A 23,338-nucleotide genomic window follows, 5' to 3' on the forward strand; every position below is an offset into this window, starting at 1 on the left:
ACACAGTTAATTTAAAAACAATTCATTTGATGGGGATAGAGGCGAGGAAAGAGCCATTTCTGAGCTAAGATAAAACTTCAAGTGAGTTTGATACTCTTAGGTAATTCAGTGCTTCAATTAAACATGTTTTGGAAAGCCTGTCAAGTACCAGATATTGTAGCAGAAATGTGAATTTTGAGAATGACAAATTTCTGTCCTTTGGGACCTTTATTTCAAATGCAACTATTTGATAAGCAAATAACTGGTTGAAAAGTAATTTACTAAGAGCTATAACAGAAGGATGCTCAGAGGGCTAAGGAGGAGAAAGGGATAGAAGAAGACAGGCCTTAAAGCAACTTAATATGCACTTCAAATATACGAATTTGCATTTCAAATAATGCTCTGAATCATGATAACAGGTGTTACTGGGGGGGTTCAAGTAAATGTGGCAATGTTGGGTTAAAGTTAAACAGTTGTCTGTTATGCGGGACCAAACAGACCTTTTAACTTGTTAAAGTGCGTTACTAATTTATGTACGAGGTTTTAAGAATCATTGCCTAAACGTATTTGACCACAGTGCCTTTTATTTTTTTTTAATCCTCACCTGGTGATATGCTTTTATTGATTTTTAAAGAGAAAGGAGGGGAGGGAGGGAAAAGAGAAAGGGGTGGGAAGGAAGAGAGAGAGGAAGAGGGAGAGAGAGAGAGAAACATTTATTGGTTGTCTCTTGTACACTTCCTGACAGGGGCTTCTACCCAAAACCTAGGTATGACCTGACCGGGAATTGAACCTGCAACCTTTTGGTCCATGGGACCATGAATCAACCAACTGAGCCACCGGCCACGACCACAGTGTCTTTTTCAAAGATCTTACAGAACTAGTTTCTACTAACCAACCTTTGGAGAATCGTAGTACAAATGATAGAACAAAAGCATATGAGATGAAATTTTTTTTTAATGCATTTAGGTTAAGAGTTCTAAAAAACAACTTCTTGATGTTCAGGGCTGAGGATTTCCCACTTGAAAATTTTATGAATGGGATCCAGTAAACTGTTCATTACTCTCCATCTCCATCCTTCCCTTCCCTTGTCTTCTTCTGACTCCTTTTAGATCCCACTCAAATCCCACACACATGAGAAAGAGTTCATGGTCTATAATACTCCTTATTGATGAGGCTAAAAGTTTTTAAAGAAACTATTAAGGAATTATAAAAGAGAAGAAATACTTCCAATGAAAAATAATTAGGATTCCTTGGAAAAATGGCCAGTTTCAGGGCTGGGGCAGAGTAAGTACAAGATGAATTGAGGACATTTTATTATGACACAAAGCAAGAATGAGCTCAAGAAAAGGCAGTTCATAATACAAGGACACAGGGACAGCTCCAGGGGGCTTCTGCTGGCCACATCCAAGACATCTGAGCACTAAAATAATTAAGTACTGTAATAAACTATTGAAAAATAAAAACAAAAATTAATACATCTATATCAAAATAGAGACAAATAAACAAGGGCTTACTGGCGAGTATGGAAAAAGTGCTGAAGTTAGAAAATCAGTATTTTTGAACTATCATGCTAAATATTGATTGGATCAGTCAAAAATCATTGCTCCAGAGGAGAATTTTGATGAAGAGCAAGGTATTTGCATGCTGTTGAAGGGCGTCCCTATAAATTGCATAAAAGCAATACTAATATAACAGTATTTATATTATAACTATACTTTAAATATGTTGAATATGATATATATGTTAAACATTATATATATATATATTTACATATAATTTAGTTTCTATATAATAGCAACTCTATAGTAGTAACTCTATAATGGTGAAAGCAGACCTTGACTAGTGATCCAAATTAACATCACCAATGAGGGGCAGGTGGACAACAGGTGCCTCTCTAGATGTCATAACTAAAAAAGAACACATCACCTATGCATTATTCCAGCCCAAGATTCATAAGCTGCACTCAATCATGAGCAAATATCAGACAAACCCAAAATGAAGACTATCCCAGTGGAAAAATAAGGACTTTCTTCAACTTATCCATGTTTTAATAGACAAATGTTGTAGAGATATTTTAGATTAAAATAAGCTTGAGAGATACAATAAGGAAATGTGTTACCTGACTCTGGACTGGATCCTGCACTGAAGGAAAAAAATGTTATGAGGAACATTATCCGGCCAGTTGACAAAACTGTAGCACAAACAGTAGATTAGAAGAAAGTATCATATCAATGTTAATTTTACTGAGGTTGATAACTGCACTGCAGTTTGTGTTAGAAAATACCCTATTCTTAAGAATTAAATATTGAAGTACATAGGGATACTAGGTCCTAACATATGCTGCTCACTCTCTAAGGATTCAGAGGAAAATTATACATTCATTTAATCACTTGATGGATCTATTTTTGTATCTCTCTATCATGCAGATAAAACATTGGAGTAAAATTTTTTTAAATTTAACTTTATTTTTTTAGCTTTATTGTTAAAGGGTAAGATTTTAATAAGTGAATCATGTAAAGGATGCAATGGCGTTATTTTTCATATATATAAAATAAAGTAATATATATATATTACTAGTTATATATATATATTACTATTATTATTCTTTCAACTTTTCTATACATTTAATATTATTTCTAAATAACATAATTTTATAAATTAGCAAAGCACCAGGGACAGTTTCTCTATGGCTTGGGGATTAGCCTTGTGGCTCAGGATTCATAGATACCCAGTTGAAATCTTGTCCTAACTATTTGTGATCTCTGTGCTCTTGGATAGTCTCTTAACCTCTTTATGTCTCTTTATCTATGAAATGGCAATCATAAGAGCACCTTTGCTAAGGGTAATTGTGTGGTAAATGAGATAATCCAAGTTAAATTTAGCACTGTACATGACACACAGCACAGTTCAATAAATGTTATTGTCATACAATGTGTGTTCAGTAGATTCTAGTTGATTGAAGGAGTTCATGGTTGAACTGGTTCAAAGACATGGACAGGAAATAGGCTTAAAACACAGGTTTAGATTAAATGGGTTTCTGAAATCTCTTTTATTGTTATGATTCTTTGGTTCTTCTTTTTTAAAAAAATCCTCACCTAAGGATATTTTTCTATTTATCTTTAGATAGAGTGGGAGAGAGAGAGAGACAGAAGCATCAATGTGAGAGAGACACATCCATTGGTTGTCTCCTGCACGACCCCATCCAGGACTGAACCCCAACCAAGGTATGTGCCCTTTACCGGAATGGAACCTGTGACTCTTTGGTCACTGGGCTGATACTTAACTACTGAGCCAAACCAGCCAGAGTGATTCTTTGTATCTGATTTGAAAGCAAATGATTGAATTTCTAATGATCTTTACTCTAAAGTCGTCTGTATTAAAAAATATATAAGAAGCTGTCACTATGATCCAACTGAAGATTGCAGTTGATGTTCAGAAAAGACTTCAAGTGAAGCAGGATTGGCCATCACCTGCTCCTTGCACGAAACCACACATGGTACGTGCACGTTCTGACCACTGCTGCTCTCCAAGGGCAGTGTTTATAACTTCACAAATGAGCTTATATTGATATTAAACTTGCGTTGAAAGCATTTTTTTTTTTTTCATTCTTTTACTTGATTCTCTCTTTCAAGGAACTGAGTGTTAGATCAACTGCATTGTAGAGTTTGATGTGATAGAATTCAGACTGTCTCCCGTGTCTGGTAAGTTTTCTTCAGGTGAATGCAGTCTACTGCTTTGGCAGAACTGACCCCAAAGCAGACATGATCAACTTAGCTTTTCCTACCAACACTCTCCTAACACTGTTATGCTTCAACCACTGTTTTGGCAACTTTTTTTAAAGAAGGAATGGCAAGAGGTAAGACTTTGGCACTGAGCAGAGTTGGATACAAAATCTTATCGGTACCACATTCTTTGTGTGTTTTCTGGGCAGGGAAGACCGAACAAGGTCTCTGGGGTCAGGCTGCCAAGATTAGAATCCTGCTTAGGGGGACCCCGTTGTGGGGCAAGTAATTTTACTTTTTTCTGTGTGCTTTCTTATCTTTAAATGGTGATAATAGAACTCACTCAATAGGATTTCAGTGAAGATGAAATGATATAATTATGTGAAATGCTTATAATAGTACCAGCCATATAACAAGTGCCTTTCCAAGTCTCTGTTTCCTTATTAAAAAATTGAGAATCAAGCCTGTTTTATATACTTAGTGCATGAATTAAATAACCTATTGCAAGTAAACAAAAACCTGAGCCCTGTACAGATCTGGTTTATTAGTGAGCATTCATTAATTTGTTGGATATGTGTTTATTTCTCCCACTGTAGATCTGTGTTTTAAGGGCTGGGCATTCAGAGAAGATTAGAAAGAGTCTGTGCTATTCTGATGTGTGAAAAAATAAAAATTACTTGCTGTTGTTATAAAAGATAAGGACTAAGTATGGGCCTGATCTATAAATCTTACTAATAGCACATTCTGTTTTTTTTTTCTTATCTTCTATTCCCACTTAAAAAAATAATTATTGATTTTTTTTTTGAAAGAGAAACATGGATGTGAGAGAGAAATGTTGATTTCTTGCCTCCCACACATGCCTTGACCAGGGATCAAACCCACAACCTAGGTATGTGCCCTAACCAGGAATTGAACCTGTCACCTTTGTTGTACAGGATGATGTACAGGATGATGTTCCTACCAACTGAGCGACACAGGTCAGGGCCTCTTCCAGCCTCACTTTTAAGGATATCTAATTTCTCTTTGAGTCAGAGTTTAGGATCTCATTTTCTTTCCTACAAACGGTATTTAAATGTACCTAACTTAGCATTTAGCTAATAAGGAAAATAAACATTTTGGGGGTATTTTGAAGTTTACAAAGGACTTTCACGCGTGGTCCTTTGGTCCTCCTCTGATGCCTGGAGCAGCAGATGCGGTTCCATTATCTTCAGAAAAGCTCCCACAGAAGTATGTCCTCCACACATTCCTGTGATTAGCAAAATAAAAGATTTAAAAGTAAAAATATTCCTGCCTCTTTTCTTAAAAACAAACAGATCCTTGAACAGGCAAGGACAAGAGCTGGAGGAGAAAAATTGGCGATTTTTTTCTTTGCATAATTTTTCTGACAAAACACAAAGATTTCAACATCATTTTTATGACAAACTGTACCCATATCTTTGAAATTTTTGTAAATGTAGCATCAATCATGTGCATCTTGCAGTTATTTGCATTGGAATTTTATTCTATTTATCTTGTTGGCAAAGTGAAAAGCAATTTTTGTTTGCTAACGCTGTCTTTTCCCTTGCTGCAGGAAAAATGGCAATGCTAAAAGAACCAGTTTTTTCCTTTCTTCTGCAGGGAAGGCTCCAGTGTGCTTATCTGTATGTACCGTCTACCATACTATTTTAGCATGTTCTTATTTTATACACAGGTTTGAATCATTTATTAGTTGCTTGCCAATATTTTCCCAAGGACTCTTAATTGGTACAGGTAGTAATTAAAACTTTATTATTTAAATAATTTTCAGGAACAGGAAAGAAAAAGTACCCAAACCAGCACAATCAATTTAGCTCTAAAACACTATGTCTGACTTTTTATCTTATTTATAATGAGGATTTTGTTCTAATGCTGTGTAAGTCGTATATAGCTGCTCTGTCTTGTTCTACATAAATGAGATTCATACCTAATGTGTCTTCAATTTTCAAAAACAATCTCTCAGATACAGTGTTAACTTGCCATTAAGGCTGTGTCTACCTCTCATAAAATGAATGTTTGGGAAGGAATTACTGGTGTATGCAGGGTATTAGTTTTTAAATATGAGAATCAGTTCTGCCCTGCAAGTCGCTTCGCCAAAACTTTCTTTTAGAGAAGTGGCTTCTGCCGTTCTTAGGGAATATTTCTAGACAGAAGTCACATCAAGTCTCTTCCCCGTTGATTTAACTCTAGCGGTCTGTACTGCAGAACATTTTACAGGTAGATGGAAAACGGTGTTTAATATAAGTGTAATAGTTCGGAGATGTTTGTTCAGTGTGGGCAGAGCATCTGTTAGTACCTTATATCCCTCGAGAAGATTTTCAAAGACTCTAACAAATAAAATGGAGAAACTTAAACATTTATAGAACTCACAAAATTATTCAAACAATGATGAAAATTACTTTGTAAAGTTCTGATGAGTAGGTAGCCAGAAAATACACATACTTGAGCGCGCGTGCGCACACACACACTACACATATATTTGAAGGGCTAAAAACGAGTCAAGTATTGTACTAGGTGCTTTCACCTACATTATCTCATTTAATTCCCACATAATTTTACTGAAAAGAAGTTATTATTATTCTATGTTTATAGTTGAGAAAGCACACAACATTCATGAAATGATTATAACACTGATAAGTTAGATAAAATATACAATAAACTCAGAGAAAGAAAGAGATTATAAAAGGAAGAAATCGACTATAATGAAAGTTGAAGATACCAGCAAAGACATTTTAAGCTTTGAAACACAACCGACCGCAACTTCAGAAAGTGTCCACTTCCTCCCTTGCAGTGACTCAGTTCCCTCCCTCATCCCCAGCAACTTGGGTACCTGTTTTCATAGACCTCCCAACTCCAACTTCCAAATGTAGGCAATACAAAGTTTTCTTTGCACAAGTAAAGACAGGATTTAAGACCAACCCTGAAATCCTAAGTGGCACAGGGGCTCTCCTCAGTACTGGGTTGGAGGCCATGATAGGCAACACTTTTAAGCAAGAACAAGAGAGGCACAGTAGGATGTGTCCAGCATTCATCTGCATAACTTACTCCATCCGAATGCCTCCTTGTGAGTTAGGGATAGTTTTGCTCATGCACAGATGAGAAAAGTGAGGTAGAAAGACGGTAAGAAGCTTACCAAAGATAAGGCAGCAAGTAAGAGAGGAAGCTTGGATGCAAGCCCAGGTTTGTCTTATGCCAAAGTCTGTGTACTTTCCATTAAGCTCTGTCAACTCGATTAATAACCATTGGGCACCTGACATCACCCCAAACAACTGCTCCTCATTGCTGTACAGAGCAAATGTGGAGACGCTGGCTTCTGCAGACAAAGAGAGGTCCTTAGGAGGCCCTTCTCACATCATGGGAGTAAAATAAAAAGATTGTATTTGTACTTTGGTTAAGTTCTGCTGTCGTGAAACATCAGTTCTGATGATAGATATTAAGAACTCTGTGGAAACCAGTAGAAAGTATGCGTCTTTCCATACCAAGTGACGTGCTTGACTATCAATGTGAGAAGCACTTTGGGTCTGAAGGTGGAAGTCCACATACCAGGTTGTGTATTTTGACAAAAAGCAAGAGAACCACTGATCTACATTTATGGATATAAGACAGACAGTGTTAATGCCCACTTACCATCTATTCTTCCTTCCTTCCTAACTGAACGGCGAAGTATTTGTTCAGAACGGCAGTGTATTTTGCCACCCTGGATCTGATACAAATTGTAATCAAAGCCAATCACGACATGCACTTCCGTCCTTTCCCAGTCTCCACAGCATAAAGGGTGGCCAGGAGCCTTAGTTCTGCCAAAGGAATGTAAGAAGTCTGTTCAGATTGTTTCTGGAAAGAATTTTCCCTTTCTTTTAAAAAAGAACAGACAGGGTTGGCACCACTTTTTACCTCTTGTCCTGTGTTGAGTGCAGATGTGGTGCCTGGAGCTGCACAGCCATCTTGTGACTGTAAGAGAAAAGACAGAAATGTCTGGCCTGACATCAAGAAGCTGTTGAACACACAGCAGAAACAGGCTGCCTTTTCACCTGTGTGTGTGTGTGTGTGTGTGCGTGCGCGTCAGAAAAACAAAACCAATTTGTTATGATATTGTAGTTTAATACTTTGTTACTTGCACTTGCAGCTAAATACATGTGTAATAGATAAATAAGAGCTTATAGCTACAGTCTTAATAATAACCATTCAAATTAGCTAGTGACTAAAAATACAGTTGACCTTGAACAGCACAAGGGTTAGGAACACCAACCCCCCTATATAAGTGGACCTGAGTAGTTCAAACCTGTGTTGTTCAAGGGTCAATTGCATTACATGAAGGAGATAATATTTTTGGCAATCTAAATTATTAGGTCAACTTTTCCCAATAACAATCTTAATTGGTTTAATGAGTCACATAGTAATAAAAACATGGCAAATAAATGCAAATAAAGACAGGCCAAATAGGTGAGTGAGAGCCTTTACAAGTCTTGGGGAACTTATTTCAAATGTATTTTATTTTTTAAATAAAATGTGCTCTGAGTTGGCCCTGTCCTTCTCCCCTCTTTTTATGGTGGCATCTCATACATTAGAAAAATTATTTTATGCTAATTATCTGCAAATAGGAAAGGCATGTCACCATGGTGAAGTCAAACCTTTGTTTGGTCTCTCCTTGATCTTAGCCCAAATTTCAATGTGGTCTAAATGACCCCTGACAGAAACATGCAGAGGTCTTGTATTCCTTGCTTATAAGAGACATTAATCAAACAAATGTCATTTTTCCAATTTAGAAGTTATATAAAAATTTTTATCTTAAAACTATGAACAAGGAAGATTAAATGAAAATAGATATGATACATTTAGCATAAAAAGGTAAAACTCTAGAGATCAGGGCTGTTAAATTATTATTTCAAAAATCTTGCTCAAAGATTGACAGATCATTTTGAATTTTCCACTTCCCTTACACTGACATTTAAAAATTTCTCTCCTTGGTTTTCTCTACTTTTTAAGATATCATTACTAATAGGCTAGTTAGTAGTTTTAGTTTTTCCTATGGCTTGTTTGATACTTCTGGGAACACAAAATCATTTTGATAACTGAGAATACAAATTATTTTGCAGCTTTCAAGGGAAAATATCTTCAAATTGTTTCTTGTTTCTGTTTTTCACTTAGAGACAAAAGTCAGTAGATGTGAAAGGCTATTTTCCCGAGCCACTACTATTTAAGGAATATGCTATGTTCTTTCTTTAGAAATTTTTATTTTTGTTTGTTTCTTTTTCCCTTTAAAGTCTAAATGAAACAAATAAATGACATTTAAGAGTGAAGAAAAATAAATTTGCAGAATCAAAAAGCTGATCCAGGTGGCTAGATAAAGTACCACAATATCTTCATGTAATTTGAATTTGGAGGATCAATGAAATCATCCACTTTTCTAAAGAATAGACTTCACTGGAGTTGAATTTTGTTACTCAGTTGTGAATAACTTGTTATAAAGCCACAATTTCATTGTGTAAGTCCCTTGTTCATACTAAGTCTTTTGTTCTCTATTCAAGAAGGAGAGATATGCTGACATTTTCCAAGATTTTTTTCCTTAGAACATTTTTTTTTTCTTCAGAAATCAGGTTGAAGTTTGGTGAATTAATGAATAGAAAAATATTTCCCAAGTTACTCATTTGTATATGGCAAGCCAAAATAAGTGTGCATAGAAATCAAGTCAGACAAACTCCCTTATTTGGCTAAGGGGATTATCCTAGGTTCATACCTTACAACGACACAAAAAAAGCACTTCTTTTTAGCTTTGGTAGCCTCAAAAGAGTAAAAAATAGTTTTCCTTGTAAAACACATTTGACACTTCTCACAAGTCCTGGAGTCTCCACTGCGGGGTTCTCACAGGTGGTTCACAGAGAATGAGATTATATAACTAAGTCTCTGGGAAGTGAGGTCATTTAAAATCCACATACGATGAACAAATAGAAGCTGGGGTTTGAGCAGTAGGGAAACTCTGGTTCTTTTCATTTAACTCATCATTAAACCAAAAGAATGCTAATTCTCACTTTTATATATCCTATAGCCTGTGGCATGAAAAAGGAATTTGCAGAGTTCTCAGAAAGATAATAGTGTGTGTGTGCATGTGTGTGTGTGCACTCATATGTGTGCATATACATGCATACTTATGTGCAGTGTGTGTGAATATATGCATACATGTTTGTGTGCAGTGTGTGTATATGCATGCATATTTATGTGCAGTGTGTGTGTGTATATATATATGCATGCATATTTGTGTGCACATGTGTGTATATGCATGCATGTTTGTGCATTGCAGGGAGGGCTGCTAGCATTGTCTAGCTTCCCTTGACTAAAATGTGTATCGATATGTGCTGGAGACCAACACATTATTTAATAATATAAAAAGCCATCTCTGTAGTATATATCTACCTTGATTGGCTCTGACAGTTAAAATAGAAAATTATTAAGTAAACAAACTAATGGTCTTTATATATATATTTAAGAATGTCCTAGTTATCCAAAATCCATTAGAAAAAAACACAGAAGTCTTGAATATGGTCCTGTACTGAAAGTGTTTGACAACTCATTTGAGCTATCTTTCAGATAAAGATAGCTTTGGGGATTCCGTCACTTGTGCTTACCGAAGAGCATAGGGTACATTCTGGGGAAGGACGGAGTAACCCTCAACACACCAGTCAACATTTAGTTCGAGTTATTACAGCCTCTTTATCTGAGGCTCCCCGTTGTGTTCACTTCCCAAGCGATGGGGCCAGATGAAGAGATGATTGTGCATAAAGTGGCCTGTGATCTTCCCAAGGGAAAGACTTGATAAAATGTGGGCTCTTCTTGGGATACAGCAGATGTGCAGACTACAGAAAAAGCCCTGCTTGCTCGGCCGCAGACAGCCATGAATCACACGTTGTCACCTTTTGGCAAGCAGGGTGGCTTGGCCCGCAGGGCTGGGCAGCCCGGAAGCAAACAGTAGCAGGAGCCGCAGTCTCTCCAGGTCTTTTTACATCAGGCATGGAGGTCGAGGCTGCACTAAACTTGGAGCTGGCGCTGAGGGCCAGCTCTATTAATCCAGGTATTATCTCTGCTTTTTATTTCTCGCCCAAAATTCAAAAAATAGGGTCAAGAGGAAAAGCTCCTGATTCTGACCTGGCAAGCAGCGTCCCATTCACTGGCTGAGTTAGAGCCATGCAGGTGGCCCGACCCTGCTGAAAGTCATCCTCAGCACAAAGGAACTCCAGTCGGAAAACAAAGACCAGCACAGGGCAGCATGTAACTGAGAGCTGTGCTGAGAAACACAGGCTGATGCTCTAAGCAGTTCATAGAAAGGGAAAGAGGGAGCAGGTCGTCAGCCTCGGGGGCACATTTGGCTTTCCTTCCCCTCTAGGCAGAAGTGAAGTCGGCTATTCTCAATTATCCATCTTCTTTTAGGGACAGAGAGCTACCTGCCAGATTCAGGAAGTGATTTGGCTTTTAGGAGGCTTCTTCGAGGTTATTAATTTCATTTATTCATCCAGCAAGTCATTGTAGGGTTCCTATGGTGTGCCAGCCTCTGGGCTCACTGCAAGAGGAACACACAGACCTGCCCCCATGGAGCTTACAATCAAGGCAGGGTGAGCAGAGACACATGGAAAGCCAAGACCTTCTGAAGCAGTGGGAGGTGCAAGGAGATGGTGTGTTCAAAGGGTGTTTGAAGGGCACACCGAGCAGGGCAGCTTATGAACCCTGGCAGGTCTGTGTAAACATTGCGCTGGCTCCTTGCAGAGTCTCAGCCTTCACGTCAGCATTTTGAGCGCTAGCCGTAGCTTGGCAGCAGCCCACACATCTGCTGCATTGCAGGAATAGCTAGAGGTTTTTCAAAGCTGTTTCTTTAGGATGATCACAGTCCTTTCGATTTCCACATGGGCCTTCAGTGGCTGGGAGAGAATGCCCCCATGCATGAGTAAGCATTTGGGAGATGCGATGCCTAACTCGTCCCCTGGCCCAGGAGCGACAATGCATGGCGAGTTTCCGTTACAAAAAAATAGAAGGAAAAAAATTAAGACGATGCTGTGGATAATGCACCGTTTGAATGAGATTTGAAATAGTCTCCAGGTCTGACTAGAGCAAATTCCCACAGCCCATGATAGGAACACAGCGTCACGAAATGCCAGTGTTATTGTTGTTGTTTTAATGTAATAAAAGCTTATTAACATTTGTCAAAGTATTTAGTTTTATTTCTGTTTGGCATTGAATTCTGGAGGAAGTTCTCGTATTGGAGGTTGCTGTTATGGTTTTATCAGCTAATGCTGTGAGTGTAGGTGTGTGTGTGCCTGTTTTAATATATAGGATAGCAGTAATGAAAAAGAGGAAGGGAATGTTAATACACACCAGCTCCCACGAGAGCAGGGAAGCGCTGCAGACACACACAGTGGCATCAAAGCGACATTTCTTTTGAACTAAATAATGCAAATTAGGTTTACCTCTCCCCATCTCCCTTTTCATTGAAATAGATTTTCAAAAGAAGTGAAACATGGCTTGCCCTTGTATTCTTACTACAAACTAGGCCCCATGAAATAAAACCAAGTTTTTGAGTCTTGTCAACACTTCTTACAAATGATGGCATTTTTAAAGCATGTTAAATTAGAACAGAGAGGATCCTGGCTGATGGGGAGCTTAAGCTTCTGCGTGCTTGCGTTGCCCCCTCTTTGCTGTGCAGGCAAATTGGTGTTGACTGCCTTCTCCGGCTTGCTTGTGCGGCCCCTTTTCTTCATCACGTGGCTGTGGGCCCTGCACACACCCTCACGTTCTCTTTGTGTTGTTTCTCGCAGGTTTGCCTTACTTCCCCTCCCCCTCTCTTGTCTTCCTGTATGTATTCTCCACGAGTTTGTTTTCCATTTGGTATCTATTGTATCCCCTCTCCGGGAGTATTGATCCTCTGTCATATAGACCACCTGCTTCCTGGTGTCCCCTCTTCACTGTCACACAGGCTATTATTGCATGTAGGTCACTTTTGATTATTTCAATGTTGGCTGCGGTTTTCCCAGCTGATGCCATACAGCTTCTCGTATATCATCAAGAGCATCCAGAGCCCCCCTGGCCTTTTGCTTTTGGCCAGATAATTCACTCAGAGGCTTATATTGAAAATCAAAAAGCAGCCAAATTTTCTTATTAATGTTGACATACCTTTTTGGGTTGGGGGTAGAAAACAGATTAACAATTAAACATGGTTTTGCACATGACCAAAAAGAGAGAAAACACCCGTACATTTTCAGGCTCTGGCATACAGCAGTTCTTGTGGACGGGTCCATCGCGAGGGCTCTGATGAATGGCTCTCCTCGCCCCAGCCCCATCCAGACCTGGTGGGTGCCAAGGAACTGGCTGCTATGGCTTGTTCTCTCCGGGAAAGGGGTTGGACAACCACAGCTGTCCTTAAAAACAAGGGTTATTTCAGGAAGGTGTAAAGTATGCTGAATCTTATGAAATATATTTTTAGGCAGATCTAATCTGGAGAGCATTGCCTGTGATTAAGGGAACTTGGTAAAAATCACCTTGCTATGCTGAACAGTTGTTTTAGGTAAAGTAAATCAAGAACAAAAATACTTAACAGGTTTAATTAGTCACTTTGAAGTATAGGGAGAGGCTACATAAACGTACCTTCCCAGGTACAGAGGAACGAGACATGTTCTCTTTCTTCATGTCCACTTTCTTTTCAAGAAAGCTGGTGATCACGCTTCAGTGCCAGGAGGCTCCTGACCGCACCAAGGAGAGTGAGCCAGAGATGTGTACTTGGTGATTCTTCCGCGGGCTTCCTTGAACAAAGTTTCCTCTTCTCCTTATGCCAAAGTGAATGTATCAATATATCACAAAATGCCCCTCCCACTCCTGTGCAGTGTATCATCATATATTACACAGAGCAGCAACCTCGTCTCTTTGGAAAAGCTTGAGTGCCCTTCCATGCTGCAACCCTGACAGACAGCGGGACAGAGGACTGTGCACGGTCCTTTCATCTGCCTCTTGGAATCTGGCATCAAATGGCACCGAGCTGCCAAGCCATAAACCCTTGAAGTTTCTCTGGCCAGGAAAGTGCAGCGTATGAAATATGGAAGAGCTGGTGGGAGGAAGGGTAAGAACGCAACAAACATCTTTTCTTCAGATACCCTGGGAGGAGCATCACCTGCTGATTTCAGTAAAATACACCTATTTCTTAGCTTATGGCTACATATTCTGGGGAGAATGAGGTAGCTCAGGTAGCTGAAGTATTACCATCTTCATTTCAGCCTTTCTGCAGTTGCAAATGCAAGAATTATACATTTTGTTTCATTTTTTAATGGATAAGATGTTTGGGGACAAGGGAGGTAAAATAAAATTCTCCTGAAAAAAATTGAGAGCAACAGATTTTTTAGTAAGAATAGATTAGATACTGTACCTTTAAGAGTCTCATAAATGCCTGCAGTTAAAATATATAATATATAAATGATGTATTATAGAATTGTACACATAAAACCTATATAATTTTATTAACCAATGTCACCCCAATAAATTCAATAAAAAGAAAATAAAAATAAATTAAAAAATAAAATAAAAGCCTTTAAACCACAGGTTTTATTTCAGTTTATGGAAAGTGTTGATCCAAACTGGTATCTTCTTGATAATTCTCAGACATGAAAAATCATTTTAAAGCTCAAGTTAAATGGCTTGTATATAACACACTGCCCCTTAAATAACTCTGCTTGATTAATTTCAACCAAGAGCATTGCATCTTATAAACAGAACTAATGTTTTCAATACCCAAATTCCCTCAGAAATATAGGTCTTTTGATAAAGCAAGAAATGACATGTCATTTCATCTTTTAAAAGCTTACGTAACCCCACTGTGTTATTCTGTGGGTTTTCTCTTTGTCCACCATCCTCGTGGAAGCCCAGGCAATGCCTGCAGCCATGGAGCATAATGACTGCAGCTAAGTGCCTAGTAGGGGTTTTCCTTCATTCTTCTGGTCACAAACTGAGTCTCTGCCATGGTCCATGTGTTTATATTTAAATCTTTGAGTTAGTTCCAGTGAAACCAACATATATGCTATTGGGGGAAAGGGCACAGGATGAAACACTGTAAAGCATGAAGCTAAAGAGGTAAGTCTCAGTGCGAAGACTTTGAAATGTATTCAAGAGAAGTAATGTGAACAGAAAGGTAAAATTGGTTGTAGAGTGGAGATTTTCCACTGTGGAGGCAGGGACAAGCCTGGTGTCCAGGAGAGGGGTCAGGGGGCTAGTCTAACTGCTATAGAGGCAGTGGGAATGATGGAGCTTAGGGGATGGCTGAGCAGAGAGACTGAGGAATAGATTGGGAGGAATTGATAACAAATTGGGTGTGGAAAGTGAAGGAAAGAAAGAATTCAAAAATAAGGTCCTTGTTCTTGCATATATAACAGATGGTCCTTTATTGAACTAGAAAGCCAACAGGAGAGGAATCGTTCAGTTTGAGATATGTGGAGTTCAAAATACCGGTGGGACAGCCAAATTTATTAAGAGGCCTGGGGTGGAGATAAATATTTGGAAGTCAATACATGGAAATAAGAAATAATTACAGGTATGAAAAGGGATGAGGTCTTACATGAAAGGGCCATGTTCAAATGAGAAGGAACAACCTGGAACACAGGATCCAGAGAACCAGAGTTCAAGGGGTGAGACTGTTTTCCGAAGGAGGAAGTGTTCCATTGGATATATTGCTCAGAAGATAAGGACTGAAAAGAAGCAATTTGATTTTGGTTCAAGGAAAAATAGGTTCAGCGAAACAGAGAGGAGGAAAATTGTCTTGGTATGGGTGGGAGATAAGGAAGCAGAGACAAATTCCCCCATCATGTCGGCAGTCTAATTGACAGCCATGAGTTATCTATGCAGATTTTCAACCTTACCATAGATGAAAACTTTATTTAGGTACAGAGGTCATAACAACTTCAATTTTTAAGGTTGGCTTGACTTACTACTGTGGCAGAAAGACTGGTTTGAAGAAACAGAATCTGCTACAAGAACAGTATCCAAAAAGAATGGCCAAGTCAGGTGAAACCTGTTTCATTGTATGACTATGAGTATTTGCCTTTGTCTTCGTATGTGTTTTGGTTTGCAGCCATTAATTGCTGGGATTCCATGAGGCAGTGGCAAAGGGGAGTGTGTCAGAGCAGCAGGCCAAAATTAAATTACAGCAACCTCACACTTCGCATTTAAACCTTCTCTCAGAGATGGAGGTTGGTAATCACGTCCAGCTTTTCCTTAAAGACAATGGCCCTCCATGCAACTGGCCACACTCAGTTAATTCATGCTGTCAGCTGCCTTTATTGGCTGTAGGGAATGCAGTATTGATTCTTGAACTCAGCAGCAGCACAAAGAGCCACTAGTGCATGGTCAAAATGCTGCAATAAAGGGCTGGCAGCTGGAGAAAAGCAGCCATTCCGTTGCACAAACAAGGTCAATTATAGGACAGTGCAGTGTAATATAAATAGCATTAGCATCCCTCTTCAACGCCGATGATACCACGCTGGCAGAATGACAGTAAGGAAAATAAGGTTTAATGCCGTATAATATAAAGGCATTTAATGTAATTTAATTTCAAGCTCTCCATCATTTTAAAAGTGCTAAGAGTAGCAAAATATTTAGTTTCACCATGGGTTGGAATTTATGTCTACAAAAGTGATTTTCTGATAAAACTGTGTAAACTAGCCTATTAGTCATGTACAGTAAAACTGGTATTATTAATTTTATTGAGAAGCAAACAATTTCCCATTCACAGATTCAGTATAGTGTGCCTACCTATCATTTATTATCCTTCTTAGCATTAGACTTTCAAAATCTCTAGAGTGTCGTGAAGAAGGAACAAAAGATATCTTGGTATTTTTAGTTTAAAAGAGAGAAAATTAAGTTTTTCCTTTTTCTACGTTGCTGGAAATTACTAGGACCTTTTGTTTAAATACTTGCATTCATTACTTTTATTTATGGGAGAATATTTCCTGCCTTCTTTGTCAGTTCAAAATTAATTACAAATGTAAAATGCATCATGCTGTTAACACATACTCTATGTGGGAAACAAATTATACTCTCAAAATAGATAATGGACAGCTTGGAGAGGTAATTGATAAACTTACACTGCCTACAATAACTGAATAGATTTTAGAAAAATATATAATTGTTAGGAATACAAAGAATGTGTTTGGATTCTCCTTAGTAATGAGTGTGTCAAAGGTTGACTAGGAGCAACTCATTAAAGTGCATAAAACAGTTTAAAGAAAGTCTGAATCATGGTACTTTTGAAATGTCCCTTCCCCTCAGAGATTGCATGTAGTCTCCTAGGCTGATGTCCAGTAATTTGGTCAGAACCATTTTCTAAAAGATGAATGTTCCAAGTAACCTAATGTATTTCAGCAAACCAGTTGTGTTCATTATGAATCGGACAGAAGAGCCCCACGTTGCCTTCATAAACCTTGAGTGAATGAGTTAATATATCCCATTTTTACCCCATACCTCCTCCTCCATCAGCTACAAGATAGTATTTATTACCTCTTAACAGAGATATTGTGAGACTAAATACACAAATTTCTACAGATGTTAGAGTGGAAGAATTACTCAACCTTAAAGACAATAGATAAATACAGTGATGTTCCATCTTTTTTATATCATGGCACACATAAACCACTGACATTTTGTGGCACACCAAAAATATATTTTTCACCAATCTGGCAAAAAAATAGGTATAATTTTGATTTATTCACACTAGACTGCTATTGTTGTGTTGACTGTTGTTATTATTATTATTTTTAAATTTGACAGTCTAAGGGAAAAGAGGTAGGTGAACCTGACCAAATATTTGGGCATTGCATATTTTAAAAATTCTTGCCGCACATCGGTTGAAAATTGATGTATTAATAATAGATTGTTAGGTCTGAGAAAGATGTTTAGAAGGACATCAGATCCATTTGATTTCCTCGTGGATTCTGGGAAAATGTTGGCTCCAGGTAAATTAAAAAACATGCACAGATCATATAGCTAATGCAAGGCTGCAACTTGTCTAATTTTCTGCTACTTATCCATTTTTCTTTCCAGTACAATACAGTATTTGAAAAAAACCCATATTTATTGTACAATTCCAATAACTAAAGCAATTCATATTCAAGGGAAATTTTTGAAAAACTTGGAAAGTAAAAGTCCATTTTCTTATCTCTCAAAAACATATGTATTATTCCAGATTTATACACACACACACACACACACACACACAAGTATGGTTTAGTCATGAATATCTATCTCTATTTTCTTTCTATCTTTATCTGTATATAGCAAGTTGTAATTTTCTTCTAACAATATACCATATTGTTATAGTAGTTATAAATCTAACTTTTGCTAGTAGTTATAAATCTAACACACATCCTTTCTAATGGATACACAAACGTTCCATTTTATAGACTCAACTAATTATTTAATCTACTTTTCTTCAACATTTGGTTTTTATTCCTAATCACAATTGATGTCTATTGAATATCCTTATATACATATTTTTTATACTTGTTGAAGCATTTATAAGATACATTTCTCAGAAATAGAATTGTTGGTTAATTTAATTTTTCATAGACTAACAAACCTCAGAGAGATGGGGGGTGGGAGGGGAGGGAAGAGATAAACCAAAAAACTTATGTACATATATACACAACCAATGGACACAGACATTAGGTTGGGGAAGGCGGAAGGGGGTGGGAACAAGGAGGATGGGGTCAATGGGGAAAAAGAGGGAACATCCGTAAAACTTTCAACAATAGAAAAAATCTTTTGAGAATTAAAAAAAAAACACTTTAAATTTTGAAAGTATGTTCAATTTACACCTCTTACACAGAGTCTTCTAAAATTAACATCTTATATTACCATGGTAGTATAAATAAACTATATTTAGTTGTCAAAAGTAAAAAACCAGTACTGGTACATTATTACTAATACTAATAATAATGTATTTTGTTATTGTTCCCGAATCCAATTGAGGATAACAATTGCATTTAGTTATCATTTTCCTATTACTTCTGATCTGGGAAATAATTTCTCATTTATTTTCCATGACCTTGACAGTTCCAAAGAGTACTGACCAGGTATGTTGTAGGATGAATTGATTGATATTTGCACTTAAAATTTAATAGTTATTGCTAAATGACTCCTAAAATGTTTTAATGATTGGTACTCTGAATATTATTTTCTAATAGCCTTAACATTAGAACATATTTATCACTTGTTAATCTTGTCTACCAGAATGGTGATAAATAAAGTTGCTTTATGGATTTAATTTATTTTACCTTAAGAATATTTTTATAGATTTGTTATTCATTTAAAGAAATTCTTGTGAGTTACCATGTCCTTTGTCAATTTTTTTACTGGGATATTGGACTTTTAAAAAATACGTTTTTACTTTTTTTTTTATTTTTATAAATTAGATATCTTGGCCAAATGCTTATTCAAATAAGTCTTAACAGATATTTATATTATGCTTTTTTCATTTATTTTTTACTCTATAGAAAAGTTGTAAATCATTTTTTATGGTGTTTGCATAGTGTCATGTTCAAACATAGTACGTTTTTACTCCTATATTACAAAATATTCCTGAATTTATTTTCATATATTTTGACCTCATATTTTACATATCAATCTTTGACATACCTGGATTTATTTTGATATGAGGAGTAAAGTACAGATCCAGTTTGGTTGTGTCTTACTTTTTTCTACATAGTCAGTTGTCTTAAATCACGTTTGCTTTTGTGCTTTTATTGGTTTGGTGAAACAGAACTGACACTATCTGAGAGAGAAGTAGTCTTACTTATTGCTTTCAAAACACAATAGTGCTTCATCTGAAGAAGAATATAAGTTATATTTCATTGTATCCCCACCTGCCACCTTGGAATCTTTCAGTCTTTATTTTGCTGGATGTCTCAGTGACTTTACTGCTTCTCCTGGAAACTCCACTCCTGTGGATGTTCTGATACCACATGACTTTTCTTCCTTCTCTCCTTCTTGGTCCACCTCATTCTCTATTTACCCTCTTTGACCTTGAATTTGGTGTTCCTTGCAGTTCCGGTTTTGTACCACACATCTTGTCACCTTGAGTTTATATATAGTTTATTGCTTGCTACATCCCAGGAACTAGTCTAAGAATATTAAATGTATTTACTTGTATATTCCTCATACTACTCTTAGGAGACAGGTACTACTGTCATGTCCTTTCTATAGATGAGAACATTGGCATGGAAAGATCAATGTCCTCACACGAGTTAACAATGGAGAAGGGATTTGAACCCAAAGCTTTGGCTCAAAAGCTCCTGCTATTAATCGACACACTATAGTGCTCCTTGGCCTTATGTGGCATATTATTTGGTTTAGAGAATTATCTTGTATTCCTACCCTGTTTGTTGGTATCACTATTTCACTCAAGTGAAGAACTCATTCTCTACCTTACCTTCCATACATAATGCATGACCAAGTATCACAGTCTTTACTTCCTATATGTTTTCAATCCCTACTCTCTCTTCCAAACCCATAGCTCCTATTTGAGATCTGGCCTTTATTATCCTTTGTTTGGGCCACTGCAATAATCTCCGAACTGCAACACCGCATCTGGTTAGATAGATTACCAGTCATCTCTCTAAAGGGCAACTTTAATCATGACGTTCCTCTGAATAAACTGCTCAGCAGCTCTCTGTTTGTCCTAGTTTGAGTTTTAAACTCTTTTATATATTATATCTGCAAGGTTCTCTATGCCTTGTACTTGCTTCCTCTAACCTCCACTGATTTCCACTCTCTGCCCCATGTCCATCTCAGATGCTCTATTTTGCTCCAAATGTTTTGCTTGACTTGTGTCACTCACTGTCTAAAACTGTCCTCATTCATCAACTCTTTCGAGCAATCACCTCCCCAGCCTCTGCTCCCAAGATGGCTGGATCTGGGGCCCCTTCTCTATCATAACACTCGATTTCACATGGTACCGAAGCTGGCTGTTTGTGTCTCAGAGCTCCTCGAAGGTATACTCGACCCTCTCTTATTTGTCTTTGTGTTCCTAGCACCCAGTAGTACCTGACACTGCCAGGGGCACATGTTAAATGTCCACTTAACTTAATACTAATGGCAGTTTTATACTATCCTAAGTATATGCCTGCCTGATAGTCACATCAGAAGGAATTTTCTGATTTCCTGAACTACTTTAAGCAGACATTCAGTCACAAAGGAATAATTGTACACAAGTCAACTATGGAAATCGTTGCTTTCAAATGGCAAGTAAATGAAGGTTCCTGGATGGATAGATGCTATGTTATTATAGTGTTTGGTACATGTAATTAACAAGCTGCTCTGGTAGACATTCCTTGACTTGCTATTAAATTGTGCTCTGAATCTCTACTTCAGTTCAAGTGTAGCTGCAGCTGATCTGTAGCCCCAACACAAAATAATGAGGGCCATGTAGAGGCCCTCTCTCTACTGATCCAGTGATGGGTCTTTCTTGCATTAGTCTGTGACAGGATCAGGAACTTGGGGGCCTTTGAGGCAGTACAGAAAAAAAAAGGAAAAAGGCAATATGATGGGGAATAGATATTAATAGAAAAACAAAGATCATTTACTTAGCATTTTCTGTATGCCAGGCACTGTATTATCCCAGTTAACAGTTAAAACAGCATTTTCAAGTCATCATCATCATCCTCACTTATGAGGAGTCTAACTCCAAGTGTTATATTGTCCAGAAAGAACAAAAAATTTGGGAAGCTAGTTTGTTTGAGAGTTCAAAGAGTTACCACACTAATGGCCACTAATTAATATTCTGTATTATATTTTTATTGAGGTGATTTTGTTTATATTATAAACTTATTTAGACCCAATTCCTGTCTCACCTGAGCCTTAAAAAAGAGCATTTTCATTATTTGTGGTGGAGATAATTTTCTTCTCTTAACTTCCTCTCAAGAATTTTCATGAAAACTATTAAAGGGCCTTACTGCCCCTAAACAATTTTCCTTTCACAGGGTTAGACCTCAGAGATGCAGCGTGGTAAGTGCTCTCCTCAGATCATCTTCTTAATCTATAGGCACGACTTCCACTTGAAATTCTGCCTCTGGTAAGCAGAAGCCGCATAAAAAAGAACTCAGACATCTCCTAGGCCTTTGCTGGAGAAACTCCTTAGCACTTAGCACAGCTCCTCCTCTTCTGGGATGTGCTGTTTTGGAGAACTCATGCCATAGAAAATCCTTCCCTAACCCAACCCAGTGGTTTTGGGACTTCTGGAGTTGAAATTCTTTCCACAAGCCTTTGGAAATAAAAATCTCGCAAGAACTCAAACATCTCAAATGGCCCCTCCAGCCTACTTTGAAATTACTTGATATTTACAACATTTTATTTTGCAGGAAGTTAAGGTGGAGAAGGAGAGTGTTCTAAGAGGTACAGGGATAGCTATGCTTGTCTCTGCCAGTATTTGTGCTGCATTTGGGTTTTTCCTGTCAGTCATGTTGGGCATCTGTTTTACCCTTCTTAGCCTTCACGTAGAACATCAGTGTTTCTTAGGGTTCCTCCAAGAGGAAACTGGGGCCAGTGACTCAGGGGAAAGCCCTTCCTACCTCCTAGAGGAATGGGAAGTTTCACTCTTGCTGTTACTTGAAGTTTCACAGGCTTCATGGTTGCCCTTCCTGCCCATCAGGGTTGTCCAGCTTTGGCATTCCAGGAATAGGAGGGGAGTTGTCTGAAATCGGTGAAGTTGACCCATTATAAAGCATAGAGGAAAATTTAATAGTACCTTAGATGTGTGTGTGGGCAGGAGGAAAAGAACAGTCTGAAGCAGGGAGAGCTCAGGCAAACGGGTGGCAGTGTTCACCTGAGGCGTGGAGTTGGATTCCGGAGGCATCACCAGGAAAGTTCCCAGAGGGAATGGGAGGCAGGGCGGTCTGGGCAGGTGCGAGCAGGGAAGGGGATGCTGACTGCTTTGGGCCATGAGTCTTAGGTCATGTTCCTCAGCCTCTCTGTTTCCCCTCAGTGGTCTCAGCTCTCGTCCTATGACTGTCTGCCCATGAATTACCTGAAGCCGAGTTTTAGAAAAGCAAACTTTGTGGACTTCCCCTATTTTAGGACTTCCTTGCTTATGCTAATAGCAAAAATTTTAGTTTGTTAAATGTGTGCTATGCAGTATTAAAATTCTCCTTTAGAATAGATCTCCCATGGACGTGTGTGTGTGTGTGTGTGTGTGTGTGTGTGCTGTCATATTTATTTGATTTTAGTTTTCTATTTTCTTTTTGTTGCTTTTGGTTATTTGAAATGTTTTCATTAGTTCCATATTTTACACTACTTCTACCCTAAGGCCCTTAAATAAAAGTATCTTTTATTAAGCTATAAAAGTCATTTTAACTATGCACACTTTACTTAATTATGTCTATAGAGGTAGACACATGTTTATATCTTAAAAATCAAAAAACTTTATTTTCTCAGGAGCCATCAAATCTAACCAATGAATGGAAATTCATGTCAGTCTTTTCTAATAGAGTTTTTAGATTTTGGAATTTGCTTGAAAATTAAAATGAAACTCCATGTTTCTATCAGCATTTCCTCTTAGTGTATTTTATTTAACTATGTGTCTGGAAATATAATTATTACCAGCCTCATTACAC

Source organism: Molossus molossus, unplaced genomic scaffold (genome assembly GCF_014108415.1).
Source record: "Molossus molossus isolate mMolMol1 unplaced genomic scaffold, mMolMol1.p scaffold_m16_p_16, whole genome shotgun sequence".
NCBI classification, from domain to species: domain Eukaryota; kingdom Metazoa; phylum Chordata; class Mammalia; order Chiroptera; family Molossidae; genus Molossus; species Molossus molossus.